The following is a 23,667-nucleotide window of genomic DNA, read 5'->3' on the forward strand; positions in this document are numbered from 1 at the left end:
TCAGCAGGCCTGGCTGGCATTGGCTCTTCTCCCCTCAGTTTTCTGTTTCTTTATATATTTCCATGCTCTAGTTTGCAGCTGTGACTGAGACATATGTCCTCTACTGGACTCTGGATTCTCCCCCACTGAAACCCTGGGATCTGTCCTGGGCTTGATCTGGAATCTCTGCCCGATTCCTGGCCTGGAGCTGGTGCTGTTCTTGAGTCTGCTGCCACTGTTCCCCTGGGGCTCCTTGCTGGGCCTGTCTGGGCCCCCCACCTTTGCTGGCTGTGATACACTGAAGGGCAAAAATAGGGTTTGATGTCAGTATGCCTGAGTCCTATGTTTCATCTACTCAGAAACACTACTTCCTGGAATTAGTATATCCTTACAGAAAGGAAAAGCAAGTTTGAATGTCATTTTGTGTATGTGAACTATAAAGTGAGTTTGAGTACATTTCAATTTTGCTCTTTCTTTCCCTTTTTTGCCATCTAATAGTCAGGGACAACTTATTCATTAGACACAGCAAACAGTGTCTAGGATCCATGATACTTCTAAAGACCCATGAAAATATTTTAATTTTAATTTTTTAAAATCAGAATAAAAATAAATAGGTAAAAATAATATATTAAAATGATTCCAATGTACTTAATGCCACTGAACTGTACACTTAAAATGGCTAAAATGGTAAATTTTGTCATATATATTTTAACACAATTTTTAAAAGTGAAGGGACCCACAATTTAAAAGTGCCCAGGGCCCATGAAAGTCATAATTCAGCCCTGCCAGTAGTGGGTAGTTGGCTAATTTATATTGATCATAAATTTTGCATTTATGGACCAAATCATGTGGACTGCACCTCTCTCACTTGCCCTTGGTTACAAAGGCCTAACCATAAAGGTTACATACTATTAAAAAACAAAATTCTACTGAGTAAATTTTAAAGATCTTATTGGTTTTATTGAATGAGTCATGAATTGGTAGCATCCTACATAGTAAATAGAAAGGAGCACCAAGGAGCTATAAAAAATGGAAGGCTTTTATAGGCAGACGGGGGAAAAGAGTAGATTGTTTTCAGGTTTAGGTACCCTACTTATGGGGGATGGAAGAGGTTTTATCAGGGATTACCTCACTAGTGCTAGCCAGGTAATTCCAGGTTGACTGGTTAAAGGTTATATTCATAGAAAGGCTGAAACTAAAATTAGTTTAGGTATGAAGTCTCAGTTTGGTGACATAGGTTTAGCACAAGTGTCTCAATTTTGAGCCCCTGTCTCTTTTGTAACAACACCATGACCCAGGTTTCCAACACCTGCCACCTGGTGACAGCTACAGAGATTATTCAGGGGAGATGCTCGGTACAGTAGCTTGTAAAGCCTTGTTAGTTTTCATCTGCACAGTGTAGATTTTTCCTTAGCACAGTTGAAGCCCACACTTGGAGCTGGTCAATTTTACTTCAAAGGGCATTTTTGATGCCTTTTTAATGAACACATCTCTCTTTGACTACCAAAACAACCTTCTGGTGGCACTCCCTGACCTGACTTTTGCTCCCCATACAACCCAAAATGATCTTTTATTTATTTATTTTAAAATATATTTTATTGATTTTTTACAGAGAGGAAGGGAGAGAGATAGAGAGTTAGAAACATCGCTGAGAGAGAAACATTGATCAGCTGCCTCCTGCACATCTCCTACTGGGGATATGCCCGCAACCAAGGTACATGCCCTTGACCGGAATCGAACCTGGGACCTTTCAGTCCGCAGGCCGACGCTCTATCCACTGAGCCAAACCGGTTTCGGCCCAAAATGATCTTTTAAATATGTATCTCCCTGGAATAAGATTTTTCAGTGACTCCCAATATTTTCATTATTTCAAAAGTTCAATGGAAATCCCACTCTTCATGGCAAGTGAAATAGACTAACTCAAAGTTGCTTTAGTTTGCGCTGGAATTGTACCAGATGCTTGGTACAGTTAATACATTTCGAAAAAACAAATGGATCTTTCTTCCTGATGCATAGTTGGTATTACAATGAGGTCTTTCACTCATGGGCCTTTGGGGAAAAGTTCATGAATGGGTCCTTGGAAATGAAAAGGCATGTGGGGATCCCTGGAAGTGTCTGAGCAGAATTTGCCTGACCCTTCTGGGAGGACAGTATCACTCCAGCCACAGAGGAATCACTGACTAGCTGACTTGGGAGAAGGGATGGGGGGCAATGCAGAAACGTCACATTAACATTCAGTGCAAAGTGAAAGCTTGTCTTGAGCAAGGGTGAAGGACTCAGCAAGGAATTTGTTTCCAGGATTATAGTTACTGCTCTATCTGAAATGTCTATATTACATAAAAAAGTAGATTCTTATTATTTCTTTGAAGTAATTCCGTTATTAACCAGAGGCAAATAAACAACAAACACATTTCCTAGAATTTTTTCCCCCTAGAATATTTTTTAAAACCCTACAGTGAAAGCATTGCTTCAGATCGCAAATGCTTGGCACATCTATCTGGTCATTGAGAGGAACTTGGCCTTTGGCAGGATGAAAGACATTTTGGTTTTTAATCCAATTCTACTTGTTTGTTTGCCTCCGCAGTGCGCATAGTTATCATTTCACATTCTTATACTCAGTCTCCTTTCTTCTGATAACTGTCACCCTTCTCCCCCCAGTTTCACTGAGAAATTATAAATATACACAGACAGACCATTGTTTTCTTAATTGATTTAAGTATTCTCTGTGCTATTCTGGACACAGGGGCTATAGCAGTAAATAAATAAAAGTCCTTGATGAAACATATTCAGGAATTCAGGCATGTGATCTGGATTATCCCTTAACATAATCTTTCCTTTAACCACTCATTCAGAAACTAGTTCAGAAATGTACATGTGTCTTAGATGGGGTTTCCTAGAAGCAGAGCCTGAGGCAAGAATTCAGATGTAAGAAAGATGGGGAGTAAACATATAAGGGCTGAGGTAAGCAAAATAGAGAAGAGGAAGGGGCCAAGCAGAGAGCTAATGTCCTGTAAAGTCCAGATTTGGCCTGATTTTGGATATGAAAGGGGAAGCTTGTCTGTGGAACTCAAATTGCACTACTGAGTTGTTTCTGCCTTGAGGCAAGGGGACTGTCCTTTTATAACTCCTCATCTGTCAGTCATTGGTCTAGAGATAGAAGCAGTGTAATCTCCCAGGCATCCCTGGGCTAGGAGGCCAAGAGAAACTCTCATAAGTCAAGATCACAGGTTTAAGCTGCTTAGCCACAACCTCAAAACAGATGTGGGTGGTGGAAACTGGGGTAAGGAAGGGAAGGGAGGCACCAGCTGATACAAGGAATCTGGGTGGAATATCAAATGCATCCATTATTGCATGTGTCACAACCAGATAATCTGAGACTGTGAGGTTCAATTCTGAAACTTCTGTTGGAACCCCTGGAAAAAGAATCTATCCTTTTGCTCACTGTGAAATTAGTAGGATGCATACCTGAAGCTGTGTAATCCCACAGAGTCAGCTGAAATGAAACAAGTACAATATAGAGAAATGTAAAGAGACAGAATCCTGATGACATTATTTGAACCTCACAACCAGCTGTGCAAGCAGGCATGTGGCATTGCTACAGGTGATACCCAGTTAGGCAGAGCATGGAAGTTGATGAGTCCCAGGGGCACAAATTATTAAAAAGAGAGCCCAAAAGGAGAGGTCAGTGAAGGAGGAGCCAAAACTAAAGAAGAAGTAATATAAAATATTTCCTGGTAGCACATTCCTCGTTTTTCTAGATTTCCTGGGACTATGAAATGTTCATTTTTGCCTCCAATGGAACAATCCCTTCTTGGAGATTCTGAGTCTTGCGTAACTCCTGCTCACCCTGTGATCCCACTTCTCCTGGCCACATGTTATTAGGACCAATGGAAACCAATCCAAAGGCAACCAAATTCTCTTAATAATTTAAGATGAGGAGCCTAGTGATGATCTGATGGACATTTTAATTAAAAAGCCATAGACTTGCCCTAGCTGGTTTTATTCAGTAAATAGAACATCGGCCCTTGGTTTGAAGGGTCCCCAGGTTCGATCTCAGTCAAGTTCGATCACATACCTTGGTTGCAGGTTCCCTGGCCCTGGTCAGGGTGCGTGCAGGAGACAACTCATCGATGTGTCTCTCTCATATCGATGTTTCTCTCTGTGTCTCCCTTTCCCTTCCACTTTCTAAAAATCAATGGGAAAATATCCTTGGGTGAGGATTAACAAAAAAACAAACAAAAAAAAACCACACAAAAAAAGCCATAGACTGTGGGCCTAAATTACCACAGGGATAAGGCAACACCACAGCCAGTAGGAAACTAAAACAATGGAAGAAGAGGCACCTTGGGAAGACAGAAGAAACGGGTCCTCACAAAGAAACAGGTTAATAAAGCAAATACAAAAGAAGCAGAAACCAACTTTATGGGAATTGGAGAGGTAGTTTCACATCCTGACTTTTTAGTTTCAATCAGAACATTTCCTGTCCCCAGATGATTAAGTCATTGTACATTGACCTCTTACAATAATGTACTCTTCACATAAGCTAACTCAAATGGCCTTCTGTTTTATTATCAGTCTTGTCTGAAATAAAGACAAATTGCCTATCACATTTATGTGGCCCATTAAACAGAAATGTATTACATTTATATAATATGGTAGATTGATTTATTGACACCAATTCTTTTTTTAAATTTCAGAGAGGAAGGGAGAGGGAGAGAGAGATGGAAACATCAATGATGAGAATGAATCATCGATTGGCTGCCTTCTGCACACCCCACACTGGGGATCGAGCCCACAACCCGGGCATGTACCTGACCAGGAATTGAACAGTGACCTCCTGGTTCATAGGTCGACGCTCAACCACTGAGCCATGCCAGCTGGGCTGACACCAATTCTTCACCTTTGCCTTCATGCATACCCTTTGCCATATGACTTTACAGTTCCTCTCAGTAGAGGCAGAATGTGTTTCTCCTAACTGTATACAAAGCCTCATTCATGACTTGCTTTGGTCAAAAGGGTGTTAGAAGACATTATACATTTGAAACATTGAAGACTGCTTGTGCAGTTGGGTTTGCCTCATCAACCTAAGCCCTAGAATGAACACATATGGAACTTACCTGAGCCCTACTCTTTTTTTTTTTTTAATCCACACTCCAGGATATGTTTTTATTATTCAGAGAGAGGAAAGAAGAGATAGAGAAAAACATCGATGTAAGAGAGAAATATTGATTTGTTGCTCCCCCCATTGCCCCTCCCCTGCAACATATATCCCTCCAACATACACCCCCCACCCACAACTTGGATTGAACTGGAAACCTAGGTATGTGCCCTGACAGGGGGAAAAAACTCTCAACCTTTTGGTGTATGGGACTACCCTCCAACCAACTGAGCCACATGGCCAGGGCTGAGCCCTACTCTTAATGAGGGACCAAGCACAGGTGAACCCACTGCTTGACGTAAAGCCAGCCAACCAAATCCCATCTAGATCAGCTAACTCCAAGACACACAGCAAGAATAAGTGAGCGTGGGATGATCTGCTACACAGAATTATTGTGACTATAGCTCACTGATATGTACACTGAGAATTCCTGGACTATTCCAGCCTAGCAAAGCTATTGCACCCTTCCTATACTTACTGAAATTTCCTTGGCCTTCCTCTCAACTCACAGGGGAGCCTGTGTGGTGGGCCCAGCTTTGTCTATCAGGCTTCATAATATCTGAGCTGTCTTGAGGTTCCATTGGACACATGAACTTTGGTTCTCTTCAGTGTCCACTCTAAAAACATAATTCTTCAAGTTCATGGCTCAACCCTAGCAAGGCTGATGAAGCTTACCTACAACAGGTGCTGAATTTTGGAGCCTAACAGCAAAGCAGTGCCAACTAACTTCTTTCTGCCATAGCCAGACCAAGAGATAGTTAAGACCATAAGACACTGACAGGTAATTTACATAAATTATTTCAATTAACCCTTATAGTAGTGGTTCTCAACCTTCTGGCCCTTTAAATACAGTTCCTCATGTTGTGACCCAATCATAAAATTATTTTCGTGGCTACTTCATAACTGTAATGTTGCTACTGTTATGAATCGTAATGTAAATATCTGATATGCAGGATGGTCTTAGGCGACCCCTGTGAAAGGGTCTTTCGACCACCAAAGGGGTGGCGACCCACAGGTTGAGAATCGCTGCCTTGTAGTGTCTTGAAGTATGTATTATAAAATATTATCTCCATTCTTTATCGGAGATGAGAGTTTGAATGACATACCCAGGGTCACCCAGCTGGTTAATGGAAGAATGAATTAGGATTTGTGTCTCTTAAATCCTAGTTGGTGTTCTTTCCTCTGTATATCAGTGTGTACTCCGCGGTAATGTGTCCATTTCCTTTTAGCACATATCAGCTAACCCAGCTGGAAGGGACTAAGTAGTCATGGAGTCCAATTCTCTTATTTCAGAGGAGTGATTAAGTGAGATCAAAGTGGCAGAAGATTGGGGATTAGAATCTAAAATTCATGACTGAAGTTGCGGGCATGTTCTAGGCACTAGGCTGTCCCAGCTCTTGGAAAGAACTAACATTCTTTTGCCAAGGAAAGTGTATTTATTTTAGAAGGTCAGCCTGTAAGAGAAATACAAACAGAAACTGCCTGGTGATTATCCAGTGTATCCAGTTTATGGAGCCTAAGATCCCCTCTAGACTCCCACCAGCTTTGGAAGTCAAGGTCTGTGCCCTCTCCCACTTCTTGCTGGAGTCTCAGAGTGATTGAGTGTTCCATTCAAATCAGAATTAGGGCCAGTTTCTGTGCTGACCTATCTGTTCTGCCTCCTGGCTACACGGAAGTTGAGAACGGCCCTTTCTAGAGGCTGTAGCTGCACTCTGAATGCAGGCTGGGCTGCTCTCACTCACGGTCTGTGTTGGCTCTGTATTTATTGCATTTCAAGGAGCCAGCAGGCTGAGGGCTGGAAGAAGATCCTATTAAGGATTATGAAACATATGCTTCACTGCTCCTTTTTTGCTGTCAAGAAGACTGAAGAATTAACCACCAATGAATTTATGGAAGTAAACAAGAATAGTTCCAGAATCAAGAGTGCAAAGAGAAAACGCCAATTAAAAAAACATACAAACTATAAATTTGAAGAGACTATAAAGTTTCAAGCTGTTGGCCATCTGGCTACCTTGGAGTGGCTCCCCTTTCTCTTCTCCATAACTCAAAGTTTGAGAATGTTATTTCTGAGACATATCCTCCTCCAAGTATTGGCAATATTTTGGAAAGACTACGTAGTGATGCCTCAGAAATTAGAACTTTTAATATTTGAAATTAGGAGTCTCTAACTGTATTGTTACCCTTTAAAAAAAATTTAAAGAAGTCATAAACAGCATTTATTACCTTGGTATATCACACGGGCCTTGTTGCTGTTTCTTCACATTAACTGGTTTTCCATCTTCCCTCCCTCTTCCCACAGTCTGGCTACACAGTGCATCCTTGAACCGTTAGCTCACAGCAGCAATACACTTATTCCACATCAGTAACACTCTTCATTCTCAGGGTCAAAGTTCTGGTCCACAAACCCTTCCGTGCAGGAAGTTCAATGCTTGCGAAAGAATTTGTCATAAACCAGGCCTCCCAGGATGGCTATCTCCAGGAAGATGACAACGGAAAGTAGCAGCTTGTTGGCTGTCACTTTTCTGGACATTGACTGGAGAATCTTTGGACTTTTGCTCAAGTTTTCATTTGTGTTTACCAGTCTATTCTTGGTACGTTCCAACTGGTCACGTTGCTGCCCCAGCTCTTCTACAATTTCCGAGCCAATCTGGCCAGTTTCTGTGGCAATCCGATGAGAACGCTCACTACGCTGGGCGGCCCGGTTCAGGCTGTCAGTGCCTTGCAAAAGCAATACCCTCTGAGGCTGTAGCTGATTCACATGCTCATTGTCTACAGTGTATGTGCCATATTTCATGTCTCCTCGGCCCCCGGTGTGGCTGTCAAAGGCGCGCTTCTCACTTCCCAGTGGAGTTTGGCAAGGTCCTTCCGGTAGTTTTGAAGCTTAGACATCATAGGGTTACAAAAAGACGGGTGCATAACGTAGTTCCTCTTCCATCTCTGCCAGCGTTTCATTGGCTTCTTGTTGCTTTTCATCAAAATCTCTGATCAGTTTCTTCATTGCTTCTGTCCTCCCTTCCCCACCCTCCCCCGGTCCCCAGGAGCCGCTCTGGCACCCCCGTAGGTCTTCATGGGGGCCACGCAAGATCTCGTGCAGCTTCTCGAAATGCTCCGAGGAGGCGTCGAGATTCGAGATTCGGGACCCGGGCCCGCTCCACCCACGGTGGCCAGCTACCCAGCCCTGCAGGCATCACGGTGACCACCACCGCGGCCGCCCAGGGGCTGCGGCAGGGGCCTCCCGGACCGGAACGCCTATTTTTACCTTTTAAAATACAATGTCGAAGACTACTTCCTTCCATAAAGACAGCTCGACCATACAGCTCTGTGAGTTTCTCCCTTGTGAATGTCATGGACACGGTGATATGCCACTCAGGCCCCCTTCAATGAAGGATTGCTGCACCAGCTCTGAGGAGTGCTATTAACAGACAGCTTCCAGCCATCCGCCCCTTCAGGGGTCATCTCATCTATAGAGATTAACCTCTCCCAAGGTCAGTCTTTCAGGGCTGGCCATATCCAACAAATAATGATGCAGAAAATAAAGGCCTGGACACCTCAACTCAATGTGGAAAACTCTGAAGGGCCATTCTCACTCTGAAATTCCCTTTGAGAGGCCAACGCTGCATCAAAGTTTGATCCCTCCCTGTGTCAACTTTTGCTTCATTCTGCCGGGGTCCAGCCCCAGCGGGTCCAGGGGTCCCCAAAGGTGTGGACGGAGTCGGCGAAGAAGGAATGACACGGAGATAGTGTTCAGTTGATCAGCAGCCTAGCCAGGATCTCTAGCCCGGATCTCCAGCCAAGTTCTGGTCTGGATCTCCAGAGAGGTTCTGCCTCGGATCTCCAGCGAGGTTCTGTAGCCATGTTCCCTCGCTAGGCTCTCCAGCCAGGCTCTGTCCAGGCTCTCCAGTCAGGTTCAGTGTCCAGGTTCCAGTCAGGTTCTCCTGCCAATCTCTGTAGTCAGGTTCAGTCCAGGATCCCTTGCCATGTTCTCCCGCTAGGCTCTGTCTCTAGGCTCTGAGGCCAGTCCCTCTCCAGGATCCTCCGGCATGCTCTCTCCAGCGAAGTTCTTCTGTCTCCAGGCTCCGTGTAGGTTCTGTCTTCTTGATTCTGTTCTAAGTTCTGAGTGTTTCTGTCTTGTTACAACTGTATTTATACCAGTTGATTTAATCCTATCAATCTCTATTACAAAGGTTAGGGCGTTTCTTATCTCCATTCCAGGGAGAAAAGATTATGTAGTTTAAGCAGGATTGTTCGTAGTTAAAGGGATTAATTACCCGCCTGACACTTAGTTGAGGGGTTTTATTCCCTCCCTAACTTCAGGGGAAAATCCCTACCTGGGGATTCAACCTTTCTCGGAGAGGTGACCTTGGTTAAAACACATAGTGCCAAGAAGGTGAGCAAACATATTAAGAACAGCATGCCATATATGCCAGGTCCCTTGAAACAGCAAGGATGGACCGGCTCCTGGCATCATTCCTCTTACTTGAGCAAGAATTGACCCTAAGGGCACTCCCCAATAAACTTCCTGAACACTAAACTCTCTCAGATCTGCTTCCTGTTTCATTCTCTCTAATTTGAGGTATAAATTGTTTCCATATTTTTTTGACTTTTAAAATAGACAATTTTTGAGCAGGTTTAGATGCACAGCAAAACTGAGCAGAAGGTACGGAGATTTCTCATATATTCCTTGCCCACCACACACACTCCCATATCAAAATCCCACACCAGAATAGTTCATTTGTCACAGTTGATGAACCTACATTGACACATCATTATCCAAAGTCCATAATTTATATTAGGGTTCTATGAACTTTGACAAATGTAAAATGATAGGTACCCACCATTATCAATAGTTACTTTAAGAATTTTTGCTTTGCCCAGCCGGTGTTGCTCAGTGGTTGAGCATCAACCTATGAACCAGGAGGCCGCAGTTAGATTCCCGGTCAGGGCACATGCCCAGGTTGGGGCCTTAATCTCCAGTATGAGGCATGGAGGAGGCAGCTGATCCATGATTCTCTCTCATCATTGATGTTTATCTCTCTCCCTTCCCTTCCTCTCTGAAATCAATAAAACATTTTTTAAAACAAACAAATTTCTGCTTTATGTTCCTGACCATAACCCTGTTCTGACTGGGTTTATCATGGTCTTCTTACGTTCTTCTGATCAGCCCTCGCTACAGACACTTGAATAGACCCTGAATCAGGGAGGATGGGGTTTCATGACCAGAAAGTCAGGAGGAGGAGCTGGCTGGGTTTTAAATATAATCTCCTTTTTATTTATTTTATTTTTATATTAAAAACTCTCCTTGTGAAAAGACAGGTTTCACATGAAAAGTAAGAATTTCCCCCACTCTGAAGCCCTGATCCCTCACCGCATAGTTAATCAGTAACTGTGGTTAATGATTTCCTTTGTGTTTCTATTTGAAGGATTGGTTTTAAGGGAGAGATGATGATTCTGGCTCGAGACCATTAAGTTGAGGATGAAGATGTTACATCTTGGTGGCAATGTTCCAAGAAACAGCTGGATATTTTTAAAAGGCAGTTAGAGAAGTGAGAACTAATGAGGTAGATCTGGACACCCCCCCGCCCCCCCCCCCCGCCCCCCCCACACACCCGTGTTGTTAATGGTGTGAGAGTGAAGGAACCATGAGAAAGAGAGAGAGAAACAAGAGGGAATAAAACAGAACACAATTCATTTGTGGAATATAGTGAACAATAAACTGATGAACAAAAATAGATACAGAGACAGAGAAGCATCGAACAGACTGTCAAACATCAGTGGGAAGATTGGGGGGGGGGGGCGTAAGAGATCAACCAAAGGACTTGTATGCATGCATATAAGCATAACCAATGGACACAGACACTAGGGGGTGAGGACATGTACTGGGGGGTGGGGGTGGCCGGGGAGAGGTCAAAGGGGGAAAAAGGAGACATATGTAATACTATATGTAATACTTTAAACAATAAAGAATTAAAAAACAAAAACAGGGCACAATTCTTAACCTTAGGCAACATCCATATCTCAGAGGTGGCCAAAGAAAGTGAGGCCCTTGAGGAAACAAAAGCAATGGTCAGTGAGATAAAAAAAAAAAAAAAAAAGTAGAGAAATGCTTCTGTGTTTTGGTGACATGTAAACTCCATGTCCCTGTGAAAATGCGATATAAATATAATTGACAGTCAATATTTCGTCCAGCAAGAAAACGTATAGCAAACATAATTACCTTTTGTGCTGTATTTTACCGCAGAGCTGGCTGCTGCTTGCTCTTGTTCACCAGTCTTAGTTTCTGTATACTGGACTTTGGGCCTCATGTCCATCTAGACATGTCACATGGACCATACAAGCTCTCCCCATGCCTCAGCTTTCTTGACAATTTGGTTGAAAACCTCCCTCCTGTCCTACTGTGATAGGCCAACTTCTAAGATGGCCCCCAATGATCCCCAAACACTGCTATTTATACCCTTGCATAATTCCTTCCTATACATTTGGGCTGGACCTAGTGAGTTGATTCTATGGCAGGAAGAAGACCATGATAAACCTAGTCAGAACAGGGCTATGGTCAGGGACATAAAGCAGATAGGATGCCATTTCCATGATTAAATTTTAAAGACTCTAATTTCTGTCTTGCTATCAGACTCTCTCTATTACCTCCAGGCTTGAACATTTTGATGAATAAGCCCCCATGTGACAAGGGGGCTCACTGAAAGCAGCTAATAGTCAGCAAGGAACTGAAGCCCATAGTCCAACAGCCCATGAGTGACTGATTATTGCTAACAATCCGAGTGTGAGCTTGGAGGCTGATTCTTCTCCAGCTGAACCTTCAAATGAGATCACAGACTCTGAACTAACACCATGATTGCAGCCTTTTGAGACACTGTGAAGCAGAGAACCCAACTCATCTGTGCCCAGATTTTTGACCCCAGAAACTATAAAATAATATATATATATACACACACACACACACACATATATGCTGTTTGAAGCCACTAAATTTTGGAGTAATTTTTAAAAGTAACAAATAACTTATGAGCACACTAAATCCCTGATGCTGGTTGTCTCAGAAATGTCCCAAATCTCAAGTTTCAGTATCCAGGAATGCAGGAAAGCAAGTTCAGGAGAGCGATGCTGAGGCATGAACCAGAACAGTGACAGGGGAAATAGAGAGGAGTAGTGTATAAGAGGCAGGACCAGCTGGACTTGATCAACTGGATGGTGGAGGATTAAGGAGAGGAGTCGACATGGACTACCAAGTGGAGAGAGGGGCTGTTCCCTAAAGAATGGTAAACAAAGGGTAAAGTGATGGAGAGATGATTTTACATATTATTTCCCGTCTTCAAGCTAGAATAAAAGTTTAGTCTCAGACTTTCCTGATCTGTTTAAAAGCAGATCTGTTGGGTCCTAGCTGGTTTGGCTCAATGGATAGAGGATCAGCCGGTGGACTGAAGGGTCCCGGGTTTGATTCCAGTCAAGGGCACATGCCTGGGTTACAAGCTCGATCACCAGTAGGGAGTGTGCAGGAGGCAGCCGATCAATATTCTCTCTCATCATTGATGTTTCTATCTCTCTCTCACCTTCTCCCTTCCTCTCTGAAATCAATAAAAGTATATTAAATTTTTAAAAAATATATATATAAAAGCAGATCTGTTGGGAAAGTGTGTAGGGGTATATATAAAATAATTTTGAAGCTGGGTCACGGGTACATGAAGATACTCTGCATTTTATAATTCCTTCAAAATTTGCATGTTTGAAATTTTCCGTAGTAAAACTTTCTAATGGAGAAAGGTTAGGAGCATTTGAGATCTTCCTTCCCAGCATGACATCAGTTTAACTCAAATAAACTTATGAAAATTTTAAAAAGGGCTAACAGCTAGATGGATTATTTAAATCTATGCAAAGGAACAATGGAGGGAGGGAAGGAGGGAGGGAGGGAGGGAGAGAGAGAGAGAGAATGTATATTAAAGGTAATAGGCAAAAGGAGAAAAATAAAACAAAAGCAGACAATTTAAAACAAAATATAAGAGAAAGAGCCTGGGAAATCCCCTAAGTGAAGCGGCAGTAACTAGAACTTTTAAGGGGAGCCTATGGCTTTGTCCACTGAAGGCTCAGAGCCAACCTGAACTCTGAGTTTCAAGGCTAGTCCCACCCTCTGGTAAGATACTTAGGACATTTCATGGGTAGAGACAGTAGCAGTATCATCCAGACCAGGGTCATTGTAGAAAGACATCTGTAAACCAGACAGGAAAGTACAAGAGACAAGCCCCAGAAAATGGACCTGGCTAGGGGAAGCATCCAGTAGGTACCAGTAGCCTGCTGAGGTGCAAGACTGTCTTCTACTTTGGCCTCACTGATTGAGAAAAGAGGGGCTGGGAACAGAGTGGCTAAGTGTATGTATAGACCTTCCAGAAGGAAGTCTGGGAGGCGAAAGGCCTTCCTCTGGGTGGAAGTAGAAGATACTGCCCTACAAAAGCTAAGAAGGAGCAGCCCAAGACTGTTACCAATCCCACTGACTCCTGGGATAAGGGCCACCCTACTAACCTTCCTTGTCAGCCTTTTATAATCCCAAAGGATAGTGGGCAATCTACAGATAGCTGGATGGTTGATTTGAACAGCTGGGATGAGGCAAGAGTAAAACAAAGGCTGATAGTTAACCTACAGACTTGGGCTCATGGTAGGAACTCTACATGATCAAATAAAATAGAGAACCATCCACACAGTACTATGCAAGGCAGATTATAGTTTCAAAGACCACTCATGGGAACAAGGCCATTGTGATGGGCCTTGCAGAGGTAAAGTAAACATTCCTTACTAAACTGAGAGACATACTAAACTCCACTACTGCTCTCACCCAACCTCTCCCTCAGGTGCAGATAGCATCTGCAGCCCTGCAACTGAGTCCTTGCCTTGGCAAAATATATTAGTAGCAGTGGTGTGTTGGTAAATATTTAACACCAAGCTTTCAAGGGCTGAAGTGGAGGAGAATCAATGATTTAGCATTTGCCAATATCGGTGGTGTAAATCCGGATCCCAACTTGCCATCAGAGACATCAGCACAAGTAGCTCTCACAAGCAACCCATCCTCTTCAAGTCTCAGCTAAAGCACCATTCCTTTGAAGTTGCCTTTCTGAGAATCCTCACACCAATCAGGTGTCCCATTACATGGCTTTATAGAATCCTGTGCTTTTTTATAGCACTTATAACAATCAGAGTAGTTATATAACTAGCCATTACATAATTAGTTGTTTATAATGTAAGTAGCTATTATATAATTAGCTGTTTAATGTTTTTATCCTCTGCTAGAATATAAATCTCTATAAGGGCAGAGAATGCCCTTGTTCACCATTGTCTTGTTCACCATTGTCTCACCAACACCCAAGATGGTGCTTTACATAGAATAGGCATGCAAATATATTTGTTAAATGAACAAAAGAATGACTTACGGGAACTGCTCCATTCTCAGGTTCTCCCAGTCTTTTGTCAGAAAGGAAATCCCCTTTTCAGGATTCAGAATCCATCTTGGTCTCAGCTTCTGGGAGGCATACGCGAATACCTTTCTAGAGTGGGCCTCACTCTTTCTAGTAGGAGGCATCATGTACTTTGGTCTCATGTTCTCTTCCTGGTTCTAGATATCTGTTTATGGCATATGTGCTCAAGACCATTTATTTAAAAGACCATTCAGAGCTTTAGCCTTAAGTTAAAAGTGAAAATTAGCTGTAATTATTTGAATAGCCCTTTCATTATTGAAATATTAATATTACTATTTTAATAAGTCATTTCTCTTCATGGTAAGTTGTAATTAAATGAACTTATTTTATAGCCTTGGAGGTAAAATTCAAAATGATGTTTGCAACACTATTCATTTTCTAGAAACAAATACATTAAAGTATATAATACACTCACTATTGTTTAGTTTTAAAAGACATTTTTTCTCTGATTATAATAGTGTGATTACTATAGAAAATTTGGAACATGCACAAAAATGTAGAGAAGGAAATAAATGTCACCTATAATTCTAATACCTTGAGAAATCTACTACTAACATTTTTTACAAATATATTTTTTTATTGATTTCAGAGAGAGGAAGGGAAAGGGAGAGAGAGAAACATCAATGATGAGAGAGAATCACTGATCAGCTGTTTCCTGCACACCCCCTACTGGGGATCAAGCCTGCAACCTGGGCATGTGCCATGACCAGGAATTGAACCTTGACCTCCTGGTTTATGGGTTAAAGCTCAACCACTGAGCCACACTGGCTGGGCTACTGTCAACATTTTTGTGTAGTTTCTTTTATTGCATTTGTTATCTGTATCATATAGTTCAAATTTTTAGGAAAAATAAAACCATATGCATTTTTAGTTTTATATCATGTTGTTTTTTTATTTGTTTGCTTGCTTGTTTGTTTTTTGAAGATTGTGGATATAAATTGGTACTCCCTCTTTGAAGTGCAACTAAAAATAATGATACAAATTTTAAATTCACATACCCTTTGACCCAGCAATTCCATTTATCCTCCAGATGTGCCCCTTGTGCATGAAAAAGGTGGATGTATAAGAATGTTTTAACAGTAAAAGCTCCAAAAAAAACCTAAATGTCCACATTACATCCATATAATGAAATACTACTTAGCCATTAGAATATGTATGTATCCTATCCTATCCTATCTAATAAAAGAGAAACATGGTAATTAGCCATACGACCGCTACCCTTCCCATTGGCTAATCAGCGAGATATGCAAATTAACTGCCAGCCAAGATGGCGGCCGGCAGCCAGGCAGCTTGAAGCTAACATGAGGCTTGTTGCTTCAGTGACGGAGGAAACCAACATTCCCTGCCTGCCTTGCCGGCCTCTAAGCTTGCAGTTTGAAACATAGTTACAAATATAGAAGCTAAACAAAACCCCAGAAGCCTGCTTTCAGCCCGCCGGGATCTCAGAGCTGGAGTTGATACAGAGTTTCGATTATAGAACCCAAACAAACCGGATACCTGCTTTCAGCAGCAGAGGCCTCAGAGCTGGAGCCAGAGCTAAAGCTGGCCCAGAATAAAAAAGAAAAAGAAAAAAGGAGCAGTTGGGAGCTTCAGTCACCCGCCAGCCTGAAAACAGCCCTCAGCCCCTTACCCAGACTGGCCAGGCACCCCAGTGGGGACCCCCACCCTGAAGGGTGTGTGACCAGCTGCAAACAGCTATCATCCCCCCACCCAGGCTGGCCAGGCACCCCAGTGGGGACCCCCACCCTGATCCAGGACACCCTTCAGGGTAAATCAGCCGGCCCCCACCCGTGCACCAGGCCTCTATCCTATATAGTAAAAGGGTAAAGTGCCTCCCAGCACCGGGATCAGCAGAGCCGAGAGGCCTCCCGGCACCAGGATCAGCGTGACAGGGGGCAGCACCCAAACCTCCTGATCGCCCTGTGGCTCTGTGTGTGACAGGGGGCGGGGCCACAACCTCCCTATCCGCCCTGCTCTGTTCATGACAGGGGAAGGCGCCCCAACCCCCTGATCAGCCCTGCTCTGTGCCTGATAGCGTGGAGCTCCCCAACCCCTTGATCGCCCTGCGGCTCTGTGTGTGACAGGGTGCGGAACCCCAACCCCCAACCCCAATGGGCCCTGCTCTGTGTGTGACGGGGTAGAGCCATAACCTCCCCATTGGTCCTGCCCTGAGTGTGACAATGGCGGCGCCCCAACCTCCTGATCGGCCCTGCTCTGTGGGTGATAGAGGGCGGCGCCCCAACCACCTCCCATGGGCCCTGCTCTGTATGTGACGGGGTAGAGCCATAACCTCCCCATTGGCCCTGCCCTGAGTGTGACAGGGTGCGGCACCCCAACCCCCTGATTCGCCCTGCTCTGTATGTGACAGGGGGCAGTGCTCCAACTCCCCTATCGGCCCTGCTCTGTGCATGACGGGGGGGAGCTCCCCAACCCCCTGATGGGCCCTGCTCTGTGCGTGACAGGGCGGAGCTCCTCAACCCCCTGATTGGCCCTGCTCTGTTTGTGACAGGGGGTGGCGCCGCAACCTCCTCATCGACCCTGCCTTGAGTGTGACGGGGGTGGTGCCCCAACCCCCCAATCGGCCCTTCCCTGAGCGTGACTGAGTGTGGCATCGCAACCTCCCGATCCGCCCTGCTCTTGCAAGACAGGGGGCGGTGCCCCAACTCCCCAATCAGCCCTGCTCTGAGCCTGACCAGGGGTTGTACCTAGGGATTGGGCCTGCCCTCTGCCACCCGGGAGCAGGCCTAAGCCAGCAGGTCGTTATCTCCCAAGGGGTCCCAGACTGCGAGAGGGCACAGGCCGGGCTGAAGGACCCCCCTTCCCCCCTGAGTGCACAAATTTTTGTGCACCAGGCCTCTAGTCTAATAATAGACAAACATGGTAATTGACCATACCTTCGCTATGCCTCCCATTGGCTAATCAGCACAATATGCAAATTAACCCAACCAAGATGGTGGCCGGCAGCCACGCAGCTGAAGTGAGCAGGAGACTTGCTTCCTCTAGTGATGGAGGAAGCCAAGGTTCCCCGCCTGCCGCGGCCCGGCTCGGAGCTCCGAAAGCAATAAAGTTTCAATTATAGAAGCTAAACAAACCCCAGATACCTGCTTTCAGCAGGCCATGGCCTCAGAGCTGGAGCGAGCAGGAGCTCGCTCTCAGCTCCAGTGATGGCAACAAAGTTTCAATTATAGAAGGTAAATAAATCTCAGAATAAAAAAAAAGAAAAAAAGGAGAGGTTGGGAGCTTCAGTCACTGGCCAGCCTGAAAATGGCCCTCAGCCCCTCACCCAGACTGGCCAGGCACCCTAGTGGGGACCCCCACTCTGAAGGGGGTGTGACCAGCTGCAAACAGCCATCATCCCCTCACCCAGGCTGGCCAGGCACCCAAGCAAGACCCCCACCCTGATCCGGGAGACCCTTCAGGGCCAACCAGCTGGCCCCCTCCCGTGCACCAGGCCTCTATCCTATATAGTAAAAGGGTAATATGCAAACTGACCCTAACAGCAGAAACACTGGGAATGACTGGTCACTATGACACATACTGACCACCAGGGGGCAGACGCTCAATGCAGGAGCTGCCCTCTTGTGGTCAGTGCGCTCCCACATAGGGGAGCTCTGCTCAGCCATAAGCCAGGCTGATGGCTGCCAGTACAGCAGTGGTGGTGGGAGCCTCTCCTGCCTCCTCAGCAGTGCTAAGGATGTCTGACTGCAGTTTAGGTCTGCTCCCCGCTGGCAAGTGGACATCCCCTGATGGCTGCAAGGCTGCCAGAGGGATGTCTGATTGCCAGCTTAGGCCCAATATTCCGGGGAGCAGGCCTAAGCCAGCAGGTGGTCATCCCCCGAGGGGTCCCAGACTGCAAGAGGGCACAGGCCAGGCTGAGGGGACCACCCCCCCCCAGTGCACAAATTTTTGTGCACCAGGCCTCTAGTATACATATATTTGATATGTTTTTTCCTTTACTATGAGTATATGCTGATAAGAAACAATCCTCAAGGTAATGTCAAAATTGGTATCAAATTACATGTATAATCTTTCATTAATCTCTACCATTTACTATTATTATATTGTGACATTTTTCATGTCAATGATTATTCTTTGAAAACAAAGAATTTTGAATGGCTATACAAATTTATACACATACATATACATATATACATATTTGTGTATGTGTGTATGTCGTTTATTTTTTCTTTTTGACTAAATAAGTAAAGCTATAATAAATATCTTTGTACATATTCAATTCCATTAACTTATTTAATTATATTTTAAGTTATTTTTCTTAGAATAAAATCCTCATAGGAGAATTACTGAAAATTAAGGGTATATATAAATTATTTTCCAGAACGTCTATACCAATTTACTGTCCCAGGTGTGGAAGAGAGTCTCTATGTACTATAAAGCTGATTTTCCAAAACGAAAATAGCTTTGTTGAACTTTTTCATTATAATATTAACATATACTAAATATACAATTCAGAAAATACAGGAAAGTTATAAAAATGAAAATGAAAATCACTATCCAGAGATACTCACCATTAATTCTAAGATATACATCCAGATTTTTTCCTAGTATATGTATATTAATCGGATTTGTTTAACTTAATGTTTCTTCCCAAGCCAATAGATAATATGGAGGTACAGTATCTTTTTAATAGGTGCATAATAATCTATTATAAGGACATACTATAAATGGCTATTGGGTTTCCCGGGAAGCAGACTCTGAAATAAATTTTAATAGGCAGGATATTTATTAAGGCATGCCCTTGGTATCAACATCTGTAGAAAGAAGAGGAAAGAGGCAGACTTGAACAGAGGGAGAAGTTAAACTGGAATGCAAGCCCAGTGAGAGCTTCAGCTGACCTCATAACGAGTTCTGGTGCTAGAATGGCCCCTTAGCATTATACCAAATTAGACTGAGATGGCCAGGCCTTTTTATACCCTGGCACTGATCAGTTACTGGATATGGGCCATCCTGCGAAGGATCATGCCTCTCTGCAGCTGAAGCAATCTTTAAAGGAGCCAACAGTATTCCTAGAAGTTGGGCTAACAAATCCTTCACTGAAGAGGAATCTGGACAGCATATCACAGTGTCCACTATAGTCTACCTCTTGTTCTGTTCAGATACACTTCATCATATTTGTTTTGGGAGCAACATGATCGGAGTGGGCCTCTTTTTCTGTGGGAAACTTTTCAAATGAAAGTTAATGGAATAAACTACAACCCTGGCATTGCAGCTAGTCTCAGGGGCTATACTTGACAACTCGTTGTCTCCCTCTTCGTCTACCCATTCTAGATTCCCCTTACCCTCAGCTATCATCTCTGCTGGTCTCAGTGGCTTACCAGATGGCAAGACCCTCATCCTGGTCACCCCATTCTTGGGCTAAGATGGCTATACTTGTTCATTTATAGCAAAATTGGATAAGGGTGAACCAAGAGGTGTCCAAGGAGATCATCTGAATGCCAAATATATTCTTCCATGGCTCCATTGTGTAACCTGTGCCAGAATGGTGACTCCTCTTTTTGCCTGCTAGTCTCTAGACTCAAAGAACACAAATAGCTTAGGTTTCCAGCCACAGCTTGTAGTTCAGCTGAAGTCTTGCTGTATTCCCTTTGATAACCTTGTGTTCCCTTTGGAGACCAGTACCCTCAACCCTGCAGAGCTCAGAGTTGGAGACAAATTTTCCAACTCTGTGTTTCTGCACATCTTGTGAGCAGACACCAACAACTTTTATTCTGAACTATCATTCCAAGGATGTTTGTATAGTGAACAGCATTAGAAGATAGCTACGGTATCTCTTTTCAGAATAAAAACCAGTTTTGTTTACTGTCCAGTATAATAAAAATAACGTTATAACGAAGGGTTGGAGAATTAACATAACCCTGGGGCAGAAATGTAAATGTATATTATTATCCATTATATGTAAATGAGAACTGTTTTTTCATTTTTGTCAGATTAATGGTTGTATACCCTGAACTTATGTTATGCTGATCTAGCAAAGACATCACATCTTGTATCTTTCTCCAGAATCAATCTGTGTGTGTTTTTTTCAGGGACCACACTGCTGAATAAAATGGAGGTATGATGGGGATCACCACCACTCCTGCATCCTTTAGAATTCAGTGGTTCTCAACCTTCCTAATGCCGCGACCCTTTAATAGGGTTCCTCATGTTGTGGTGACCCCCAATTTCATTGTTACAAATTGAACATAATTAAATCATAGTCATTAATCACAAAAACAATATGTAATTATATATGTGTTTTCTGATGGTCTCAGTCGACCCCTGTTAAAGGGTTGTTCAACCCCCAAAAGGGTTGCGACCCACAGGTTGAGAACCGCTGCTTTAGATCTTTAAAAGGAGCACTAATTCTCACCATTTCCCCCAGCAACACAGTTTTTTATTTATGTCTTGGCTAGGGGAGGAGGCGGTTTCAGAGATTTCCAATTGGCATTCCCCATTATGATAGCTGTTACTTCATAGGCCAAAGACCCAATGTGGTGATTGTGCCAACTATGAAGTATAACTACTCTGATTATATATTCAAGAACTGAGGATGACTAATGTGGGACCTTAGATAGGACTTCATTTATTACCTGGATTTCATATGCACCTACTCTGACAAGCAGACCATGATTATTCTTTGGGTCTCTAAGTATCAATCTCAATTCAGACTCTGTGATCAACAGCCCTTGAAGTGTTTGTGTATCCCCATTCTCTCAGTACACAGTTGTCTTAGTAAATTGCCTTAGGCCCAAAGGTTCTGGAACAACTTTGGAAGGACTGAGGAAATCATTACTTTGTACATTTGCCATGGTGTTGCAGGTTCCTTTGTCCTGGGGACCTGATCTCTACTGGAGTTAATGTGCTCCAGGCCTAAAAGTAGATTAATGTTTTGAAACTTGGCAAGGAATCATGATTTTATTGGGATAACTGCCTCAGTCTCCTGGCTATACATTTTTTAATTCATCTGAAGGTACAAATTGAGTAGTACCACCTTGGCTACCCATCAATTTTTCCCCTAGGAATACCAGGTTCTATTAATTATCTCCAATAATTCTCTGTGGATTACTTCCACCTGACTGCTCCTTTAATTTTATATTACAGCAATAGTCCAACTTGGCTTCTGACCATTACACACTACAACTGGACTCTATTATTTTGGGGTCCTACCCTCCCTATTGCTATAGATAAACCTAGTACTTTAATGACTTCCTTTATCATCAACTCTGGCTTCTAGAAAGTCACCACAGAGCTCCTTAAGGAGATTGGTGTCCTTTACAACAATATATTTCTTTATGTCCTTGACATATGTTGTAGCCTCTGGTCTACTGTACCCTAACCATCTGGTATTCTCTCTCATCACTGATGTTTCTATCTCTCTCTCCCACGTCATTCCTCTCTGAAATTATATATATGTATGTATATATATAATTTTTTAAATACACCATCTTTATATAGTATATGGTCTTCAGCATAACCAATTGCCTGATCTTTTAAATCTTTTATTTAAAATCCTCACCTGAGGATATGTTTATTGATTTTTAGAGAGAGAGGGAAAAGGGGAGAGAGAGAAAAATCAATGCAAAAGAGAAACATCGATTGGCTGCCTCCCATATGTGTCCAATCGGGGATGGAACCTTCAACCTAGGTATGTGTCCTGCTCTGGAATTGAACCTGCAATCTTTTGGTGTACCAGATGACGCTCAACCAACTGGCACCTGTCTGGGGCTGCCCGATCCTTTAAATTCGTTCTTCCACTGTCAGCCACATCAATTATGAAATTTTGAGGTTCTTACTATGATGTTAAATTCTTAGTACTGTGAGAGTCCAAAATCTAAGTTTTCCCTTTCTTTTTCATCAAGAACCCTCAAAAATCAATCCTTTACTTACTCTCTGAGTTTATGCTGGCTAGATATTAAAGCTCCTTTGGGGTATAGTTTCTTTCCTCCATTATCATATCCAGCATATTGAGACTTAATATCAGTCCAGGGGTACCCAACAGGAGACAACCTGAAAGCAAATCTTGAGAGAGAGAGAGCACTTGTTTTCTTGATGGGAAGAGGTCTCTGCATCAAACCTGAACAATGGGAAAAGGATAGGTCTTAATAGGGAAGGGTGGGCCACTGCTAGGAACATCCTCATCTAATGTATCAAACCTTATTCTTTCCCCACAAGGGCCCTGATCTTGCCTTAATATATTTGTCTTGATTAGAAGCTTAATCTTTGGAGCTTAGCTGTTCTGACTAAATTTGTTCTTTAAATTACTCTAGTCTCCCATTTTCAGGAGATGAGAGCCACTTTGTACGCTACAATTGTAGTCTTCACTTTAGCTTTCCATTAGTGACTAATCACTCTCAGATTTTCATTACCTTTTTCCAGTGCATCAGTTTGGCTTAGGAACAGTCACCTGTCTTAGCTCAAACTGCTATAACCAAATACCCTAGACCAGGTAGCTTAAAAAATAGAAATTTATTTCTCACAGTTCTGGGGAGTATGGGATCAAGGTGCCCACCTGCTTCAGTTCCCAATAAGGATCTTTTCCTGGTTTGTGGACAGCAGCCTTCTTGCTATGGCCTTTCCTTCAAGGGGAGAGGAAGAGGGAAAGAGAGGGATAGGTTCTTTTTCTTATAAGACTACCAACCCTATTAAATAAGGGTCATACTCATGACTTCATTGAACCTTAATTACCTCCTAAAAGTCTTACTTCCAAGTACAATCACATTGGGGTTAGGACTTAAATATAAGAATTTCTGGGGGAACACAATTCAGTCCATGGCATCACTCGATTTCATTGTCCTTATAGTTACTATTTTACCTATATTTCTCAAATACCTGATACACCATACCATTTAATACATACCCTTCCACTGGTGTACCAACCTGATTTATCACCCATGAAAATTTTAACAATTAGATCAGGCACACAGTGTATTATTAAAAGTTACAAAGAGACCAGCCGGCATGGCTCAGTGGTTGAGCGACAAACTATGAACCAGGAGGTCCCTGTTTCGATTCTCAGTCAGGGCACATGCCTGGATTGCAGGCTCAATCCCCAGTATG

General features: G+C 43.2%; 1 protein-coding gene and 1 pseudogene across 2 annotated transcripts in view; both read right to left on the bottom strand.

Annotated features, from left to right (window-relative positions):
- SLC35G2 (solute carrier family 35 member G2) overlaps positions 1-7,499 on the bottom strand; it is a 57,675-nt gene extending 50,176 nt beyond the window's left edge. The window contains exon 1 of one of the 2 annotated variants that reach the window (XM_059663854.1): positions 7,361-7,499. The gene's annotated coding sequence lies outside the window, so the exon portion shown is untranslated. The remainder of the gene's footprint in view (positions 1-7,360) is intronic. The other variant, XM_059663852.1, reaches the window with a different exon arrangement.
- A 60-nt stretch (positions 7,500-7,559) lies between these two features.
- LOC132215421 (vesicle transport through interaction with t-SNAREs homolog 1B-like) lies at positions 7,560-11,445 on the bottom strand (annotated as a pseudogene).
- Positions 11,446-23,667: the final 12,222 nt, after the last annotated feature.

The sequence above is a fragment of the Myotis daubentonii genome, chromosome 14, assembly GCF_963259705.1.
Source record: "Myotis daubentonii chromosome 14, mMyoDau2.1, whole genome shotgun sequence".
NCBI classification, from domain to species: domain Eukaryota; kingdom Metazoa; phylum Chordata; class Mammalia; order Chiroptera; family Vespertilionidae; genus Myotis; species Myotis daubentonii.